The sequence below is a fragment of the Artemia sp. Qi Xiang Cuo genome, chromosome 4 (assembly GCF_049724085.1).
Source record: "Artemia sp. Qi Xiang Cuo chromosome 4, ASM4972408v1, whole genome shotgun sequence".
Taxonomy (NCBI): domain Eukaryota; kingdom Metazoa; phylum Arthropoda; class Branchiopoda; order Anostraca; family Artemiidae; genus Artemia; species Artemia sp. Qi Xiang Cuo.
Window position 1 is genome coordinate 10,342,394 of NC_142797.1, and position 21,830 is coordinate 10,364,223.

At 35.8% G+C, this 21,830-nt stretch overlaps 1 protein-coding gene across 1 annotated transcript in view; it reads left to right on the top strand.

Annotated features, from left to right (window-relative positions):
- The window catches only part of LOC148952773 (fibroblast growth factor receptor-like 1), a 217,272-nt gene that overhangs the window by 6,417 nt on the left and 189,025 nt on the right, over window positions 1–21,830 (top strand). The gene's annotated exons all lie outside the window — the stretch shown is intronic.

The following is a 21,830-nucleotide window of genomic DNA, read 5'->3' on the forward strand; positions in this document are numbered from 1 at the left end:
TCTAAAAATCTTAGAACGGTGGTTTCAACCCACATTTACAAGACACGAAATTTCATGTTTTTTAAAGAAGAAAACCAATACATGCTTATTTAGTCGTAGATGCAACCTGACTTGGTCGGGTTGGCCATGTGAAACAGCCCGGCTTGATAGGGGTTCAGTAAGCAGTAACCTAAGGGACTCCTTCTCTTCACCAAGAAAAGAAAGAAACACATTTATGAATAATGCAAAAGTAAATAAAAGTGTTTCCAGGTTTGAAAATACTTGCCTCGAAACCCGCAATGACTTTGTATTGTGACTTGTGTTTCCTTAATTGACTTGACTTTATATTCCGTTTATTAAATTTGACTGAAGTTGTAATCATAACTATATTGAACCAAATTAAGAATTCCTAGAACGTCATAAAATATTGGAAGAAATTTCTTTTGGATTTCCCATTGAAATATTGGATAAACAAAAAATCGCGAAGAAAGGAAACGAGGACAATTAACAGCCAGTGAAAAAATTGAAAAATTATGCAAATATTTCGGTCATGACCTCCGCTTGACCGTCCTCAGTGCAGAATAAAACTGATAAAAATATAAAAACCAAACCTTAAAATAAAAACACCAAACTAAAATTGGACGACCCTTTCCTAGTAATGGTGAAAGTTACCCTTTCCTATTTCCTAGACCCTTTCCTAGTAATTTTTTCACTGGCTGTTAATTGTCCTCGTTTCCTTTCTTCGCGATTTTTTGTTTATCATGATTAGCCAGTGTGGTCTCAGAAATTATTTATGAAATATTGGAGCAGCCAAATTAATTTTTTTTTATTTATTTCATTTATTGGTTTACGATACTTCTCGACATTAAGGTCCCAGAGTCGGCCCTTCGGCAAATGGGATCAAACCCTGAGCTAAGTGGCTAGGATTCATCCTTTAAAATAAGTAGTATCCCCTCAATAGTTTTAAAGAGCCAGTGCCTCCTTCGATCCCAGTCCCGACACTTTTTTTAAACTTTTTCAAGACGCAGGTGTCTGTTAATTTTCTAAGAGATGTAGGTGCTTGTTACATAATAGGGATTTTTTTTCCAAATAAAGCATGTGTTAATTATTTAAAAACCTAACCAATTAGGGAAACCTTCAGGGGGACCCGCCAAATCAGGATTTCTTTGGTTTTTACGTTTCTTCAAAATACATGTGTTAATTACTTAAAAACCTAAGGGTGTTACCTAATAGAGAGTGTTTAAAAACCCAAGGAGGCTAGGAAATAATCTTCAGGACCCAACAAATTATGTTTTCATTGATTGTTTAAAAACCTATGAGGGCCAGTAAAAAACCTTCAGGGAGCCCGCTAAATCAGGATTTTTTTGGTTGTTTAAAAACTTGCATGGGTCATGTAAAAGCCTACAGGGTCCCCACCAAATCAATATTTCTATGATTGTTTAAAAACCTACGAGGACCAGGGCTTCTTTACTTCAGGGTTTCTTTGGTTGTTGCGTAATAGGCTTTGGGGTGTTATATAATAGAGAGTGTTTAAAAACCCGCGAGGGCCGAAAAAACATTCATGGTCCCACCAAATGTTTGATTTCTCTGATTGTTACGTAACAGGGAACGTTTTCTCCAAGACATTTCAAGACGTTTATATGACGTTTTTCAAGAAGCTTTTAAGATATATTTCGTCAAGATGTTTTTCAAGACGTTTCAAGACAATTCAAGACGTTTTTAAGACATTTCTCTACTAGATTTTTTTCAAGATCTCTTTGGTTGTTATGTAATACGGAATGTTTACTTATGGTTGTTACATAATAGGACTTGTTAGAGTCCGATAGTCTAGCAGGGAACCCCCGCTTATAGCTGTGGGGGATAAAGGAGGGATTTCTTTTTTATTTCAAGGTTTTTTTTCAGGGAATTTTTATATTCCAGAGATTTTTTCCCGCATTAGGATTCGAAAGAGATTTCCTCTCAATAGAATGGAGCGCAAGACATGTAGAATAAGAAATCCTCCCTAATAAAGTTATTCGAGGAATACTTTCTACGTGATATCCAGTTCGAGGCAAGGTGAATTCCCTGCCTGCTTTCTAGAGCGATTAAATTGATCGCATGTTTCCAACCCTTTCCACACGAGAACGCACAAGCATCCCAATGTTATTGATTTTTGATCTATTAGATGGACCTTTCTGTTACAGCATAATTAATTTTCTAAAGTGACCTAGACTGTTAAGTTAGCTATTGAGTCAGTGAGATGTTACACAGCATTGGCTTTAGATATTTCATTGCGTAAATGATTACGCAATGAAGGTTACTCCTGCAACAAGAAATCTAAAGGACACAGACTTTTATTTATACAATCTTTATTAATAAAAACAAATTTACAAGCATAATTAAAACACAGAAAGAAGCAATTAAAACTCAACAAATGGAAAAAACAAATCATGAAAAAAGCTTATAAAGGATAAAATATTAGCAAAAGGAACCACGAATTAAAGAAAAGTAGGGGTTCTAGGAAGCATTATCAGAGGAAAGGGATGAAGGACTGATATCAGAGGTAAACTTAAGTCATATTAAGAGTTTTTGAGGGGTTTTAATGAGAATGCCTTGTTTATTTGACTGAGCGTTAGATTTCAGCTCCCTCCCTCCGTCATAAGAAATTCTTTTACCCTCGAGGTTTTAATGAAAATTTCTCGTTTCTTTGAGACAAGACTACGCATTCCTGGTTGATAAGCGCACATTTGAAAATATTTTCTCTTCATATTTCTAATAATTTCATTAGAGGTAAATATAAACCAAATTAAGATATTTTTGAGGGCTTTTAATAAAAATGCCCTTTCTTTCACTGAGCGTCAGATTTCAGCCCCCTCCATCAAAAAAGTTTTACCTCCCCCCCTCCCCCGAGGTTTTAATGAAAATGCCCTAAAAACTTTCTAAGTAAAAAAAATAATAAAGTTAAAAATAATTAAACTAAAAAAAAAACAAGTGCAAAAAGGGAAAAGGAGCATTGGGGGTCTTGGAGGTTAGGATATGGATGACCGAGGGCTGTCATATCATTGATTAAAATGTATACAACTTTATTAATTTCAACTTTATGCATACCCTAATACAAAACAATATTTTCAAAAGACAAAACATTTATTCATATTATTGTCTTGACTTTAATATTAAGTATTATAATAACTGGACATTGCTTTTATTCAATGAAGATCGAATATCTGCTAATCGTGTCCTGGCAGGAATATTGCACAAATGAGGTACACCTCGTATACCTGTCTGTATGTAGGTCAATGACCCAAATCTCATCTAAGTATGTTAAATTTTGAACGACTTGATCTGGGTGCTAGGTACACCGGTTATACAAATTTTATACCTGTTGGTCTTCTGTAAATGAGGCTCAGCATATGATCTTTTATTCCTCGGGCGTAGAGTCTGTAGTATAGGCAATCTTTAGAGTCCAAATAAGGGTGTAGAGTCTGTATTTGTTATGGACATACTACTGATATTACACAGAAGAACCATTATTTGGGCTTTGCTTAGATGATGAGAGATAAGAAATCCATATCAACCATCTATTTTGCGTGGACTGCGTGACTTTCTAAGGACGAGTGCGCCATCGTACGGCAGTTCTTTCTCTGCAGCTGGAGTCTTTTTTATATTTTTTATATTGACTGCCTATCTCAGAGTTTTTGAATGTTGGCCCTCTTTGGGGCAAAATCGTAGTTTGGTTTTACAAAATGGTATAAAAACCACTTTTCCGTGGTACAAACTTTTGATCACTTAAAAGAGCACTAGAAAATTTAATTTCTGTTTAATTTAGCCCCTTTCCAACCTACTAGAGCTATTGGCTCAAAAAAAATCACCCCTGGGGGAAAAAACAAATAAATACGTATCTGCGATTATTCTTCTGGGAAAAATGAAAAATTCCACATTTTTTAGTTAGGAGCTTGAAACCTCTACGGTAGGGCTATCTAACATGCAACATATAATTTTGAAAGTCTCAGGAGCTGGAACGTTCGGAGGGTGGTAGCCCTCTTAATACTGGGAATAATTTCTGTTCGTTTTTAATTTTAATTTGGCTCTTTACTTTCGTTGGAGAAAGCTTGCTTTTTTTTATTTAATTTATGTTCGTTTTTCACTGTGTAACAAGGATTACCGTATGTATGGATAAATACCATACCTCATACCCAACTCTTTAAATAAAAACTTAACTTGTGCACTGCAATAATTTGAGAAAAACGAATATATTTAGGGTGGTTGATTTTAGAAATAAAGTATAATCATCCGAATTAAACTATCATCTCCTTAATAATGTGGGGACCTTTCGCTCCCTCAAGTGTTATACTGCACGGTTCATATAAATAGTACTGGGAACCCGGCGGCTTCGCCACCGGGCCGCGGGCACGCCATAGGCTTCTATATATAGATTCTCGCTGTCGCTTGTCTTCTAAACGCAAACAATTTGAGCGTTCTCGTAGCATCATAGCAACGCAATGGATCTTAAATTAGACGTGGTGCCTGTTTTATATTACATATTTTTTATTTGGCTTTTCACTCTTACCTCGGTTTGTCTTTTGTCATTATGAAAGACATATCGCCGAACCTTTGTTTCTTTCTATTGCTCAGGTGATGGGACAAAAACTTCTTTTTCTTCCAACGGTTTATCTTGTCTAGGTTTTTGATTTTCAAAGGTATGGAAGGCATTGATGACCACCTTTGTTACTTTTATTCTTCAGGTGGTGGGACAAAAACTTCTGCTTTTGTCTTGGCTTGTCTTTTGTCATTATGAAAGACGTGTCGCCGAATCTTGTATTTCTTTTAATTGTTCTGGTGGTGGGACAAAAACTTCTTTTTCTTCCAACAATTTATTCCGTCCATATTTTTGATTTTCAAAAGTATGGTAGATATTGATGACCTTATCCATGTCAGAATCAAAACCCAATCATCATGGCTATCATTTTTAATTTTTTTGCTTCGTTACAACTCTGCTTATTTTTCGTCATTATGAAATACATATCACCAAACCTTTATTTTTTAACAAAGGTATGGTAGGCATTGAGGGCCTTATCCATGTCAAAATCTTGAAACCAATCCTCATCGCTATCATTTTCAATTTTGACACGTTTTGATTCTCGCTGTCCAGGTTGATTTTCATTGACTCGCTGCTCCTCATTTTCATTTTTGACTCCCTCACTTTTTAGCAATGGCCTTTGGTTTAGCTGCCGTATTGGTGTTGTCGCAATTGATTGTCCAGGTTGTCAAATTTCACATTTTATCAAATTTGATAGTCCAGGTGCTGATTCCAAAGAATCATCATTTATAGTAATTGCAACTACATATTTTTGTTTTTTGGGCCTTCCAACAGACATTACATTATATTAATAACTCTTGCGTTGGAATCTAAACGATCTTATATATGCTATGCATGATGTCATATAAGAAAATACTTATATGATGTCATAAATGCTTTCATATGAAATTCTTATATGATGTAATAACATAGTATATATATACATTATATAGCCCACATATGCATTAGGTATTTCATAAATATTAAATTTCATTTAATAGTTTCCATCAAGAGTTTAATTCCTGTTTCTAAAATTATACAATGTTTTCATTTGCTAATAGCTTTTAACGAGTGAATCTAAAATCAATACATTGTGAACGCCTAGAATCATCATGAATAATGCATTTTGTTGTTACATATGTCATAATCGAAACTTTAAAAGTTTCAGTTGCTATTGACAAGGGTGGTTCTTTACTTACATTTTGCTATTACGTGCCATTTGACCCCGTGCTCTGTTAAATGTGAAAGAGGGCTACTTCTCCCTCCTTCAACTCCCTTTTTTAGATATTCATAAAAAATTGAAATTTAGAAAGTATAATATACGTGGAACAATGCTTTGAGAACGATATTCTTCCCTGAAAAAAAACTGCCCCTTTAGTATTTATTAGGAGGGTGTGGGGGGCTGATTATCAAAACTATGGAAAGGGTCTTCATTTTCACGGATGGACTTTAGCACAAACTTCTCGAACGAATGTGTTTTATAGTGGTAGGGGGGACGCCCCCAGGAAACAAGAAGACATTAAACATTAGATAAAAATAGGAACAAAATTACCTTTCAAATTCAATGAAAACAAAAGTCCTAGTACCACTTACCCCCCACCCAAGAACGCCAAGGCTTATGCCACACTCCTTTCCACATCTCTGTCGATAGGAGTGTCAATGGGATTTCTCATAATTCTTCTACTGGGAGGCTCAATATATAGTCTTTTAGTGCATTTAAATCCATTGGCTATCTCAGACTTTTCAATCGATAGCAATTTGGTCCTCTTTGAGGCAAATTTGGCAGTTTGATGCCACAAAGTGGCAGAAAATACCGCGTTTTCGTAGTCCAATCATTTTGGCCACTTAAAAAGGGCGCTGGATATTTTCATTTTCGTCAGAATGAGTCCTCCGCCAATCTCCTACAACTGTTTGTTCAATTCAGTCACCCCTGGGGGGAATGAAATAAAAAAAAACAAGTTTTTTTTAACTGAAACTATGGAGCGACAATAAACCTTAAAGGAACAAAAATTATTCCGTATATGAAAGGAGCTGTCTCCTCCCGAACACCTCACTCTTTACGCTAAATTTTGACTCTGTCGCAACTCTACTTTCTAAAACAATAAAAACTTTAGCGTAAGGAGCGCAAATTTAAAATTAAAACAAAATTTGCGTATTAATTTTGGCAGACTTATTCCATTTATGAAAGGTTTCCCCATCCTCAATACCTTGCTCTTTACGCTAAAGCTGTTAGCACTTTTAAAAAAGCTTCCTATTCTAATTAAACGCCCCTTATGTTTCAGTTTTAGTTAACAGTCAATTTTTAGCGTAAATAGTAAGGTATTGAGGCGGGGGCAACCCTTCATATGTGGAATAATTTCTGCCCGTTTTTCAAATGAGGCCGGTAAATATGGCTCAGCCTCTATAAAATATACCCCTCTCCCTCACTAAAAACTCCTCCGTGGAAATTTCATATAGCGTAAAAAGCAACTTTCCCCCAGTCAAATTCCCTCCACACAGTTCTATCCTCGCTGAGAATCCCCTCTCCCTGTAAAATTGCTTGCGTACGATTCAGCCTGAAAAGTTCTCCTTAGCATTCTTTCATTTGAATCTTTAAGCTCTAATTGGTTTCTCGATCACTCCAGAAACGCTCCCTTCAGTGGAAATTATTCCCCAGAAAACAACAGAAAACAGCCCCTGGATAATTTCCTCGGAACATCTCCACATGAAAAATTTGGCCAAGAGAATGTAGGACAATGAAAAAGAATTTCGTATAGTAATTCTGTCAAATCTCCAAGTATAAAATTTCCCCTGGAATATTCACCCCCAGAAGTTTCCCTTCCCAAGGAAGAGTCTGCCCATTGAAATCCACCCCAAGCAGAACCCCCCTAAAAATCTGTATACTTCCCAATAACAATTACTGTACGTTAGCAATGGAACAATTTCATAACTTACAGGCCTCTCCCCACAGACTGTGGGGGATCATTTTACACCTAAAGACAAAATTATTTGATTTTATAACTATAATGAACAAAATGACAGTAGAGTGCTAACTTATACTTCTATGGCCCCTCCGTACCAAACAGGTTTTTCTGGTAGTCCTATTCTACAGGGGCATTACACCTTTTCAAAGAGATTTACGCAATTTCTAGTTCAAGGTATATACATGTTTTTTTTTACCATCTATTGAATTTGAGGACGCCCCCGTACCAACAGGTTTTTTCTGGTAGAACCTTATACTTTGCATACGCCCCCGTACCAAACAGGTTGGGTATAATCTGTTTTGGTTCAAGTTTTTCTGACACAATTAACTGAATTTCTATTTCATGATATACAAGTTTTCTTTTAGGTTAAATCCGTGTCAGAAAAACCGGTGTGTCTTTTTTAGTTGCCAATATATTCAATTATTTTTTGTATATATTCAGGTTTCAAATTAGATTCTTCAACAGTTTTGAATAGTTTATTCAACTTAACACTACTGACATTTTTTGTGAACATTTACATAGAAAATGGATAATCCTAATTAATTTCTGGTGAGTAAAATTTTCTCATTATTATTGTAATAAAAAGAAAATTGTCTTGTCATTAAGTTAAGGAAGAAATTCTTTCCTTAAACGGTGTGATTACCTCCTTTAAAAAGCTGACTTCATCATTAATTTTTAAATGATCTATGTATTTCAATTTTAGTAAATATTCAAAAAAAAGAGAGGCATGTTCACTTTGATTTTGGTTCATTGTATATGAAAAAGTAAAATAGAATAGCAGAAACAACCACTTTGCTAATGTGTTAATCTTTTTGACTACTTAAGACAGACACTAGAACTAAGGGTAATTATGCACTTAGAAGCCTATTGTTTAGGAGCTGAAACCTCTACATAGTTCTCTTATAGGCTGAAATTTACAGTGCGATTTTTATCAAGATCAATGGGCCTTTTTAGGGATGTTTTTGAAAAAGTGCTTAGCTTTCGATCGGTAATTTGGGATTAGAATAAAATGTTGATTCTTTTAATGTATTAATTGTTACAAAAGCTTCCTTTTTATCAAGATCAGTGGCTTTTTTTTAGGGATGTTTTTTTTTGAAAATACTTCCAGGCCGTCTGCGTTGAAGAATCTCTTCCTGAAATTTAATGCATTCAAACCCCCCCCCCCATTTCCTCAAAAATAAAATTTGTTACCTTATAACCCTATTTAATAAATAGCATTGTTAGCTTAGGTCTCCTTCTTATTTGACGGGCATTAATATCTCATAGGGGATTGACTGAGACATGCTAATTAACTTTTCCACTTCTTAAATTTCTATTTATGTCTACATTTGATTGAAATCTGATAGTTTAAAGAGAGAAAAAAAGGCTGTTATACCAAAGAGTTTAATAATTTCTTACTAAATTCGGGGGGTAGCTTCCCCTCTAGACCTTCAAATTTGCATTAAATATGATTGAAAAAGCAGATTGTTGGAAAAGTAGCTTATACAAGGCTCATCGATCCCACTATCAACACCCTTTATTTTGAAATCAAGATGTTTTTACACTAATTGAGTTGTCTAGCAAACTGATTTAGTTTCCAAACCCGAAATACATTTTTTTTCATGCTAAATTTTAGTCTTTTTTTAAAGGAAGAAGATACGTGCTATAATACCCCTCCAGAAAAGAAAGCGAGATGGAGTAAGCGTGCATTAATGCAAGCCAAAAGGTCATCTATTATCAAATTCGCTGGTGTAATTACAAATGACCTGGACCATTCACTGGCCGTGAATCTTTTAATACCAGGGTCCTACGAGCGTAGTGTTAGCTCCATGCAAACCGGAAGGACGTTGAAAAGGTAATGGGCTGCTTCACATAATGCCTCAATCACATCAGATCAAGATAGAAAAGATTGCCCTCTTCAGGCCGTACCAAAGGCTTATTATATTTATCCAGAGATTTTAAGCTTATATATTTTTTTCCTTATTAGTTCAAAAAAAAATAAGACATAATTTCAACAGGCGCATAACTTTTGATTATTAAAAAACTGAAAGAATGTTTCTAAACTATTTCATTTTCTTTCATTAACAACATTATCGAGATGTATAAGAAAGTTTAAAACACAGTAATAGCTTATCATGCATTTCTAAAAAAAAAAACCTTACCTTGTAAATTATAACAAACACGAATTATATTGAAATAATACAAATATTAATTTAAAAAAAAAAAAAAATTATTTTAAAACAAAAAATAAAAAAAAAAACGATTTGCCGTGTAACAGTTGACAACCACTCTTTAAAATTGTATTATTAAGCTAAGTTTTCGCGTACATCCGGGCTCTTGTCAAGTTAATCCGAAGCCACTTAATCCGCTTTGAATTTTTAGTATGGGTCCTTGTAACAGGATCTCTTTTTGAGATAAGAAGCTCTTCTTAATAATCTCCAAATGTTTATTCGACAATGATACGAAGAAACATTATTTTGGGCCAATTCAGGCAATTATTTTCGTTGAAAAAGATGCATTCGAAAAAAGAATTTGAGGCTGTTCTATTTGAACAGTATTGTGAAGTCCGATACCCCCAACTCAAAAGGGTATCGATCCTTCTACCTCGAAGGAAGCTCCCGGTTCCCAAGGGTCCTCCCCGGGAGGGGTTTGGGGGAGGGGGGGGGGGTAACTTTAGTTGAAAAAAAAATTGCTTGATAAAAAAAGAAAAGTGTGTTATAATTGTGATAAAAATTTAGCAATAATATTTGAAGTATAATTTCAAAACATCGAATACATTTTTTCAACATTGCATTTTTATCTGACGCTGTTTTTCGCAGCACGCTATAGACTAAGGGGTTAGAAACGCAATTTAAAGCTGTAATAATATTTCAGATTGTGTGTGTGTGTGTGTGTTATTAAAAAAATTTTTATTTGATTAAAAAGTGTTTGATAAAAAAAAGAAAAAAAGAAAAGTGTGTTAGAACTGCGATAAAAATTTTTTAATGATTTTTGAAGCATAAATTCAAAAAATAGTATAAATTGTTTAAGCAGTGCATTTCTATCTGACGCTGTTTTCACAGCACGCTATAGACTAATTGAATATAGGCTAAGGGGTTAGCAACGCAATTTCAACCTGTAAGAATATTTCAGCATGTGTGTGTGTGTGTGTGTGTGTGCGCCGTCTCTGTATGTGTGTGAGCGTGTGTGTGTGTGTGTGTGTGTGTGTGTGTGTGTCTCAGATTTTTATAAAAAAAATTTTTGATTTAATGTACATTGTTTGATAAAAAAGAAAAAAAGAAAAGTGTGTTAAAATTTTGATAAAACTGTCGTCAAAAAAAAAACTTAATCCATTCATTTTCTAGTTTCAGGGTGAAGCTGTGAAAACTTCTGACTTCCCTGGTCCGGGACTTCAAAGTATTATGGGTAATTGCACCCTCTCGCCGGATGTTAGTGAAGGTATGTTATTTGATATCCCCCTGGATTTTCAATTTACAGCTGAAGAAATGGACAGTCTTATGCAAATTGTTGGGCCTAATTCTTCCGGGGACATTTTTAACAGCAACTTTACTATTAGTGAATTGAGTCCTGAACAAACAGGGTCAGAACATGAAAATAATGCAACGTCCCTGGACTCGCCTCATTTTTATCTGTTAGAATCTGCTCTCAGCCATTTGCAACCATAAAGGGCAGATTTTAGCTCCCCCGAGGAAAACGCGAGCATTATTCTAAATGACCCTGTGAAAGTTCTCCATAGCTATATCGACAGAATTCGAGCAAAAATTGAGATTCAGATCCAGAATTGGGAGGGTCGAGGGGGAATTAAAACGTCGGTGAATCAAAAAGTTTATTTACAAAATGGGACATCCGGGGACATTTTTTGTTTTCATTTTTCGACAGGCAACTAGACTTTTTATCCAGGTCTAAACGATTTTGAAGACAACTTTTTCAACTGGGTGAATAAACTAATTTCAACTTTGGATACGTTTAGCGAGAGGGGGAGTGGGTCCACATATTTATACATTGAACGCATGGATCTGAATCTCAGTAGATTTAAAAAAAAACTTTATTTTAAGGGGAGCGGGTAGTCGACGAATAAAATGCCACCCAGATTTGTCGGCTACCAAAGGAGTTCAAGGTTTCAATTTTGACACGGGACTGCAATGGATTAAATATGCGTTTTTAGCAGCAGCCCATAAGACATTAAAAAGATGAATCATCAATGAAAAATCTCGACAGACTTGCTCGCAATGGTGTAAAAATTATCCCTAATGTAGATTTTTATGGTTTAGTAGTAATGTATCTGGTTACCTTTAAATAAACATGAATAGTCGAGAAAGCAAATGAAAATGATGGGTGAGGGGTGTTTGTTCTCCAGTATGACACAGAATTGGTAGCTGGGGGGAAAACCCGAATAAAAAAGGAGTTTTGTATTCAGTGAGGACACCGATAAAGGAAAATGTTAAAAATCGGGTGTGGGTTAATTACCAGCCTCCCAAAGATATAATTTACTATTGTCATTTTTTTCCCGTCACTGCAATAAGTCGACTCCTATGTCAAGGTGTGAAGAAAGGTAAACGCTTTTTTTGCCCTATGTGCCTTTCCCCATTCACAGCTGAGCGAACATTTTCAGATCACATGAACCATTGCAAAATTCATGGAAATCAGAGAATTAAAATGCCTGCAGAAGGCGAAGACACTTTACAATTTAAAAATTTTCAAAATTCTCTTCTTCAATCTGATAAAGTGTCTTTAGACTGTTAAACAAGACTGGTTAAGGTATCGGACTCAGCAAGGCTAAATCGAGTCAATGAATACAAACTTGGCGCGTATTCCACCAGGCATGCCCGTCATATTACCATAGATCAAATTATCAGGGAAGTTTTTTTTTTACTATGAACGAGGACGGTCGTAAGGACAAGCTACTGTTTTCCTTAATAAAAACAGTAACCAAGGCACTTTCACGATTACGTCATACCAATTACCCAATGACATTGTCAGATAATGAGCAACTGGCGCTGGAAAAGGGGACAATTTGCTGGGTGTGTAGGGGTGCCCTTGCCCCAAAAGACGCGGTGCAGGACCACAATCACCTTATTGACCCTAATTCAATTTGAAAAAGTAACTTTCAATGGTGGTGTCAAAATTCATGTAATTTAAAAATTAAACAACAACTTTGTCGTCCAATTTTAGTAAATAACTCTAACTACAATCTGAAGAAGTTGCTACCTACATTGGTGTGTCTTCAAAGACATGGAACAATGGATGATGATGCATGGGAGATAGATAACTGTACCTCCATAATCATACCCAAATCATCGGACAAGTTGCGTGTTTTGGAATTTATGTGGAAATTTGTTGAAGCCGCCGTTGAGTATACGAATAAAATTCGCTTTTTAGATTCATACTGTTTTTTCCTTAAATCATTGAGCGAATTAATTCAAGTGCAGAAAAACGATGACGGCTGCAGTGCTTTTTCCCTTCTCAAGCAACAATTTCCAACTGACTTATATGATTTGTTAACGGTCAAAAGCATAAATTCTTATGAGTATTACTGTTCCATGTCAAGATTTGTCAAGGACACTAGTCTTCCTATTGACTCATTTTACGACATCCTTCATGATCGTAGATGCACCCCCAAGGAATACAGTTTTGGTAAAAAAGTTTTGGCTGAGGGAGGATGTAAAAACGGGTTTGACTACTGCAAGCTATATTTTTCGAGTGACGTTTCAACTCTGTTAGACATTATGTGTAGAAATACGGATAACATCTAGGAGGAATTTAATCTTGAGTTGGTTATTATTTTTCTTTGCCTCATCTAGTGATGGACCTTATCCTGAAAATTAGTGGGGACAAAATTGGGCTAATCACCGACATTGATCAGTACCTGTTCATCGAGAGGTCAATGAGGGGGGGTTTGTTTTTCACGGGGACCGTATCTTGGAAACTGATCCAACAGGAGAGAAGACGGGGACAAAATCAAATGCAGTTTTCCTGGATATGAATTTTCTCGACCCCACGGCCATGTCCAATTATGCACTACCTTGCGGCAACTATAAATGGCTCAATGACCCTCAAGTTCCCCATTTCCTCAACATTAACAGTGTTGAGGAGAATGGGTCGGTTGGATGTTTTTTTGAAATTGATGAAGAGATACCAGCCGAGCTTCAAGATTCATTAAAGGATTTTGTTTTCCCATGTATCAATATACATGTGACTAAGGACTCTTTGAGTCCTCGCAATATACGTTCAGTCGAGGAGGACGGATTGTATTGTGCACCTTCAAAACAAAAACTTATTGCTGACCTTCTGCCGAAAAAAAATATAGTTGTACATCATGTAGCATTAAAATGGATGTGTAACAATGGTTCTAACGTCACAAAGGTTCACCGAGCACTCGGGTTTAGTCAAAAACCCTATTTGAAAACGTTTGTTGACACTTTTGTCGGCATACGTTCTGCAGCACAGACGAAAGCCAATAAATAAATTTATACTCATTTTGAATTCGACTTTCGGCACAATGTGTGAGAGCGTTAGCAATAGGGATCGTTGTGACGTTGTGACCGACCCCAACCACTTTGCTCAAATTATTGACGATCACAATTACACTTCCTTTACAATCCTTGGCCCGGACATGGTAATTTTGAATAGTAAAAAAAGAAGCATTGTCTTGAATAAAAATATTGCTGCATGAAGTTATATCTTGGATATATCAAAAAAGATCATGTTTGAATTCTACTACAATGTTGCTAGGGTACAGTTGCCGGAAAAGGGGCAAGTAGAGGTATGCTACGGTTACACTGATTCTCTACTGCTCAAACTAAAAACACCAAATATAATTGATGATTTGGTTCACGGTTAAATTATCAACTCACTGAGGGACTACACAATTTAGTTTTGTGGTATTTACCATGAGCTTTTTAAGTTTCGGGTACCAAATAAGATTTTATTTTTTAAATCTGAAACCGGACGCGACATGATTTCCTGTGGTATGTTTGTAGGTCTAAATGTGTACTTTATACAGACACACGACGAGGAAATCAAGAGACGTTGCAAAGGAGTACCCATGCGCTATGTGGACAAGAATTTCGACATGAACATTTATAGGAATTGTATTGTTGAAAATGCAATTCCACGAGCCAAATTGTTGGCAATTCGTTCATTGAACTACAGGAACTTTACTGTAAATGTAGAAAAAATAGCCATGAGTACCATTTCCGACAAGGTCTATGTTTGTCAAGATGGTGTGACCACCCTCCCCCTTGGACACTATTTAACTTCAGACCGGACTGAATGTATTGCCCACAGGGAAAGTCTTGGTTTAAATAAAGTCCTGTAAATAATATCCTAAATAAACCTTTGGGGGGGGAGGCCTCGTGGCGGGGGGGGGGGGGCCTCACGACCCGGGGGGGGGCGGCCGCCGCCAGCGCGGGGGGCGCTCCGTCACAATATCAAAGTTATCTTTTTTTGGACTTAGAGCAGATTTGTTTTTTCAAGTGCTCTCTCTCTAATTTAATGTTGTATTTTTTTTCTCTATAAATAAACAAAAAAAAAGTGTTTTTTATATGTGTCTCCATGTAAATGTTGTATTTTTTATTATGAATAAATTTAAAAAAGTGTATTTTTTTTTTCAATGTATTGCTAATTTTTTATGTGCATATAATAAAAGAAAAAAAATATGATTCTTTATTCGTCTTTGTCTTTGTCTTCTTGAAGAACAGAGTAGTAGTAGGGAAATTATTTAGTCATTAGACAATTAGGGTCTACAGTTAGTTGTCCAGGTGAACTGTTGAAAGGAACATGTATCAATTTAAAACACCGTTCAGATCGTTTCTGTCTGGGCCCTCAATGTCGGGCAAAACAACACTCTTAACTAAAATAATTAAAAATTGCGATAAAATGTTTGTGGAAAAGCCGAAAAAAATCTACTATTGCTACAGTATTTGGCAGGAGTCATAGAATAACATAAAACCATTTGCTGCCGCCATGGGATTAACGCAGATACATTTCACGCTATAACTTGTTAAAATGCGAGTTACCGAACAAAACTCGTTGTCGGGCATTAGCAATCTGGCTGAATCTATTGAACGATGATCTCAGCAAATGCCGCTATTGGTCATAGTCCACGAACGCCACTGACGTATTACCAATACTGAAATACTACTCAACCTTTCTCAAAAGGAAAACAGTATGTATAAACTTGCATATGATTACCCACACTCAATCATCTGATAGAGTTCTCGTGATTATATCTTACTAATAACCCTCAATAAACAGATCTATCCTGGTGCCCCTAAATTTCTGCTCTCAGCATACAATCAGACAACTAATAAACCCCACGGTTATATCCTATTGGATCTTAATCAAAATACACCCGAGGATCTACGTGTAGTCACAGATATTTTCGACAATGAAATTACAGTATATCTCCCCGTGAACACTAAAAAGACCTATTAGTCACTATCATGACACTGAAGAAACTACATGAAAATAGACATTTATTTTCAGTTCTAAGCACTTCAAAACCTCAGCTTAGGAAAGCAATACTCAAACCCGGTATAGACAATGATTTCATTAATCTAATATCTGAACTTTCTTTAAAATTGACCGAGGGTAATGTTCAACTATCAGAAGTAGTTAAGCAACAGGAAAAGCAACATCGTTCCATTGTACTTACATGGGCCTATAAAAAGAAAGGAAAGAATTTTAAAAGGAAACGACTTCTTCAGACAGGCGGTAGCTTTTTCACACTTTTACTGCCAATAATTGCAGGACTTGTAAACAGTTTTCTCTAGTGAGAATGGCAAAACCCTATAAATTGACTCCAATAAAACTCGCTCTCTCACCCGTCGAACACTTTGAGGACAATCTGAGTAAATTCCTCGACAATGAAACTATTGATGATGATAAAAAACTGATTTTACTTCAAGATGCACTTCGCCGAGTGGACAAACACTATCGATCAAAGCCCACTGCTGCTGATCCCAAAAGAGAATCATCTTCTAAAGAATCTACTGCTGCTGGAACACAAAGAAGGATGATTTGGATTAATTTTTATTTAAATTTGGAAATCTAATGCCCAACTAATATCGTGAACAAAGTAAACGACTCCTAACCTATCTCTTGGAAAGTGGTCAAATTCAAGTTGAGAGCAATGGGGAAAGGATTATAATTCAGGGCAAGATCTATAATCTACTTGATTTATTCTATGACATGGTTAGAAATCGTAAACGACTATTATCATTTGACTCTCATCTATACAACTTTCTAAATACATTAAACTTCCCCAAAAGTCTTATTGGCAATAGACAAATTCTAAAAAAATTAAATGAACGTGAATCATCATCATCATCAACATTAAAATATGAACTTGAAGAAGAAGAAGAAGATTTTAAATCAATTTCGGAAAATACTAGCACACCACTGATAGCTAGACAAAAGCGAAGACGTATCAAGTCAACGTCCCCACCAGCAGCCAGTATACAAAAGGGTAGCGGACGTTACACAACGTGTTTACGTTCAAAATGGCTGAAGTTCTGAAAGGTGTTTATGAAAATATTGGCGAGGCGGGGAGTTTAAGGTCCCCCACAACTCTTTCCAAAGTCACGGGCGTTCGCTCTAAAAGTGTACAAGACTATCTACAAAATGAACCAAGTTACACTCTGCACAGAAATCCTAGACTTCACGCCAATCAATATCAGACCATTAAAGACTTGGTCACATTGCACAGAATTAGGGAGTATCTTTTGACTCTAGACTGGCTTCAACTACTCTACCATTTATCGTACAAATATATATTTCTTGCACTTCGTGTTTTTAGTTAATATGAACATACAGTTCCATTGCAATTAACTCGAGCTGTTGAGGTTGCTCAGGTCGTTGAAAGTATTCTCGAAAAGCATTCATATAAAAAAATTCAAACGGATCGCGGTAGTGAATTTGTTAATCCTCATGTTGCAAAAGTACTAGAGAAATATAGTACACTGCTCTATCATAGTCACAGTCCTATGAAGGCTGCATTGGCCGAACAATTGATAAGAACTATTCGACTTTTAATTTCAAGATACTGTACATTAAAAAATACACCGGCTTTTACTCATGATCTGGATAAAATCATGTTGATTTATAATCAACGACCTCATCGATCATTGTCCAACTCTACACCAACGGAAGTTCATCATTCGGATCATAATACAATTGACACCTTTCTTAAACAATAGTCCAATGAGTCAAATGTCAAGAAGAAAAATAACTTCAAGGCTTGCGATACTTCTCGAATGATGAGAAATACTTGTGTTTATGATAGGGGGGCGAACTTGTGGTCCGCTGAACTTCTGCTAGTGACAAAAATTCACGAAACTCCACCCCTAACTTCTTGTCTACGTGATATTACGGATGACGATATTCTCGGCGGCTTTTACGACTATGAATTGCAAAAAGTTAAAAATGCTAGTGAAATCTATCAAATTGAAAAGATATTAAAGACACGTACTCGCAGGGGTAAGAAATAGTTACTTGTTCGATGGCTAGGGTACAACTCTGATTTTGATTCTTGGATTAGTGTTGAAGATATTGACAACGTCCAATGATTTCTATGTAGCTTTCATGTCCAACGTTTCCGATCCTCTCTACAATGACTTGAATACGACAAGTGATTTTTGGAAAAAACTCTCCCCCGCCATCAAATTTGAAGGTGCGTATGAAGTGGCTCTTGTCAATTGTATTCTCGAAAATACCTATGGCATCCTGAGAAAGGATCGTGAATATGATATAAAAGTTAGGCCCTATGATTGGCCTACACCACCAGGTGATCAAGAAAAAATTCAAAAAATCAATTGGATTGATTATCCATATATTGAATTACCCGGAGCTCACCTGCACGAATGATTTATGTCGTACTATCAATAAAAGAATTTCTGCTCGTAAAAAATGAGCTTTTCATTTCAACTATTCAAAGGAGGAGGGAAAGATCTACATTAGTTCACCTATTGCCAATGAAAAGGTTATTCTCAATGATAACTTAAAGAACGTTCTTGGCTTTAAGCTCAATATAATCAATGGTAGAAGTGCCGGAAACACTAATTTCATTTTTGCAGACTACCCACCTGCCTTTTCCTTGGACACTTGTATATTTCTCTACGCTTCATTTGTGGAAACATCTCGAGTTGGTAATTCAAATGTTCCCCTCCTGCAAGTTCTTGAACGAAAAACCAGTCAAAAACATATTCACCACTACAATATAAAGCATCTTCAGTATATTCTATTGCATACCTTCGGACTTCATTGAAAAAATTCCAAATGTTAACAACACCCTAATCATTGTTAATAGCAGTCCATCGACTTTGAAGACCGGTCATTGGCTATGCATCTTTCAAACAGCAAAGAATATTGAATTTTTTGATCCTCTTGGCCTATCATATAAATTCTACGCTCCATACATCAGCAACTTTACTGAAAGCAGGGGGAAAACCATTATTCAAAATCAACGAAGAGTACAGGATTTAACTATTAAGACATGCGGCTTTCATGCACTACTCTTTTTCATGTTCAGATGTCGTGGCTACACCTACAAGAAGTTTCTCAACATCTACGTTGACTTACCTCACTTGAACGACTTTAAAGTTGATAATATACTTGCAAGTGTATTTAATATTGATTTTAGTGACCTGAGAATAAAATGTTCTAAATATGTATGTGAAATTTCTTATTAATAAAAAAAAAATTTATATACTTGATATAATGACTTTAATGCTCTTTTTATCTCATTCACTGGTAGGTATTTGTTGACAACAACTGGTTCTGGTAAGGTGTTTTGCAGTCGAAGCCCACTGATCCTACTATAGCGCAAAATCAGAGTCAAATCTTCGACAGTAGAGATTGATTTCACTCTTGTTCTATCTCCTTGTATAGTCTATGATAATAGTATCATTCATTCTATAGAATTCAAATGTTTCAATTTGCCTATTCGAAGCAATTTTACAAACAGTTTCGAATCACATTCCGTCACAGCCCAATAAAGATCAGTGTGTTTATAATCATAACACTCAGTGTCTTCACAACGATGGCGTAGAAACCATATTCTTTTGTTGTTCCAACAGTTGAATCGTTGACCCGGTTTCTCCTCCCAGAACAATCTAAAACCACGACGATACCAATCTCGTACCAATAAACTAAAATCACGGTTAGGATTCTTTCCAATCATACCGGGATATGTACTCTCCCACTGCTTACATTAATCATAATGACAATTGGAGCAAATGTGGCATCGAGTATGAGAGTCACACATCTCTTCAAGACAGGAAGTACAATCTTTATTTTGTACAGCATACTCTCTATGCAATTTACATGGGTTACATAATCTACAGATTTCATCTTACTCGTCAATCATTTCATAATTCTCACATGATGACCAGCTGCCCAGTGAGTACATACATAACTGACATGTATGGAAGATTTTGCCATGTGTTGACACTCTCACAACCACAATGAAACTGAGCTAGCAACAAAAAAAAATTGCCTGAGAGAGAGAGAGAGGAGTAAATCATCCTTGAGCACCATCTTTCTTGTGAAAAAGAGTCCTAAATTTCTAAACTAATGTTTAAAAGCATATCCACAATATCATTTTGTCGTGTCGTAATCAATATATCAATAAATTGTGTAAATGAATTTGGATCACGCTGTAGAATGTTCATACAATAGTCTAATAAGGAGGAATCGGTTTTCATCATATCGACAAGTACTACCCAAGAAAATATCTTCCTTTGAATAGACAACTCTAGAAAATCATTGTCTAGAACTAAATATTCTTCCATAAAAACTAGATTCCTCATGATTCGATCTTTCTCGAATCTATCCATTTTTTTGAGTCCTAACTCTCTCACGATCAACTTCAGACTAACCGGAATTTCTTTTTTCTACTCTAAAAAATATACGCTAGTCTACAATAAAAAGAAAACAAATACCATTGATTTAGAAACAGTCTTATTGATCACAATCACAATAATAATATTCACTGATGCATTTTGTTCTCATCAATATATTTCGATAGGACATCTAATGCTGACCGAAGTTTATTTATATGGGGAATATTTACTTTTCCAGCAAAACACTGCTGCTCCTCCAGCTTAAATTTGCTCAATGATATCACGTATCTAGCATACATAGTGTCCCATTCAAGACATAGTCTACAGCCAGCAGTTCTTTCCACAGATACATTAGGTACTCGTATATCGTTGCTACTGTCGGTTCCATCATTAATCTCCAATAATGTAAATGCACCACTCATTTTTTTTATCCACTAATATACTTGCAAATAAAAAATATTATATTTGAATTCAATTCTCTTACTAATATGAATTGTAAAGAAAACTATTCCTTTTATTCAAATCCTAATCACAAATCAAGTTATACTCGTTCCTCTTGGCAAAGATGTAATGACCTGTAGAATAGGACTACCAGAAAAACCTGTTTGGTACGGGGGCGTCGTAGAAGTATAAGGTAACAAAAAAATAATTGCATAACAGCGAAACAAGACATGCTGGTTTTGGTTTATCACTAAAAAAAAGACATGTATATACCTTGAACTAGAAATTGCTTAAATCTCTTGGCAAAGATGTAATGACCTGTAGATTAGGACTACCAGAAAAACCTTTTTGGTACGGGGGCCCCAGCAAAGTATAAGTTAAAAAAACAATAATTGCATAACAGCGAAACAAGACATGCTGGTTCTGGTTTATCTCTAAAAAAAAGTGATGTATATACCTTGAACTAGAAATTGCGTAAATCTCTTGGCAAAGATGTAATGACCTGTAGAATAGGACTACCAGAAAAACCTATTTGGTACAGGGGCCCCAGCAAAGTATAAGGTAACATACTACTAATGACTGTCTCAAAATTTTGATCAGATAATTTTGGGGAAACTGGGCATGGGAGGGAGCTCAGTTGCCTTCCAATCTTTTGGTATATTTATTGGCCTTTCAGCCACGCTGAAGAAAATGGCTATATCAAAATTTTGGTCGAAAGATATTGAGATAAAAAGGACCGTGGGAGGAAGCCTAGTTGCCCTCCACTTTTTTTGGTCACTTAAAAAGGGCACTAGAACTTTTAATATCCGTTCAAATGAGCCCTCTCCCAATATTCTAGGACTCCTGGATCGATACGATCACCCGTGGTAAAAAAAACAACAACAAACAAACAAAAAAAAAACAACTAAACACGCCTCCGTGATCATTCTTATGGTAAAAAAAATCCACTTTTTTACAGATAGGAGCTTAAAACCTCTATAGTAGGGTTCTCTGATACACTGAATATGTTGATGTGATTTTCATTAAGATTTTATTACTTTTAAGGGGTGTTTCCCCTTTTTCGAAAATAAG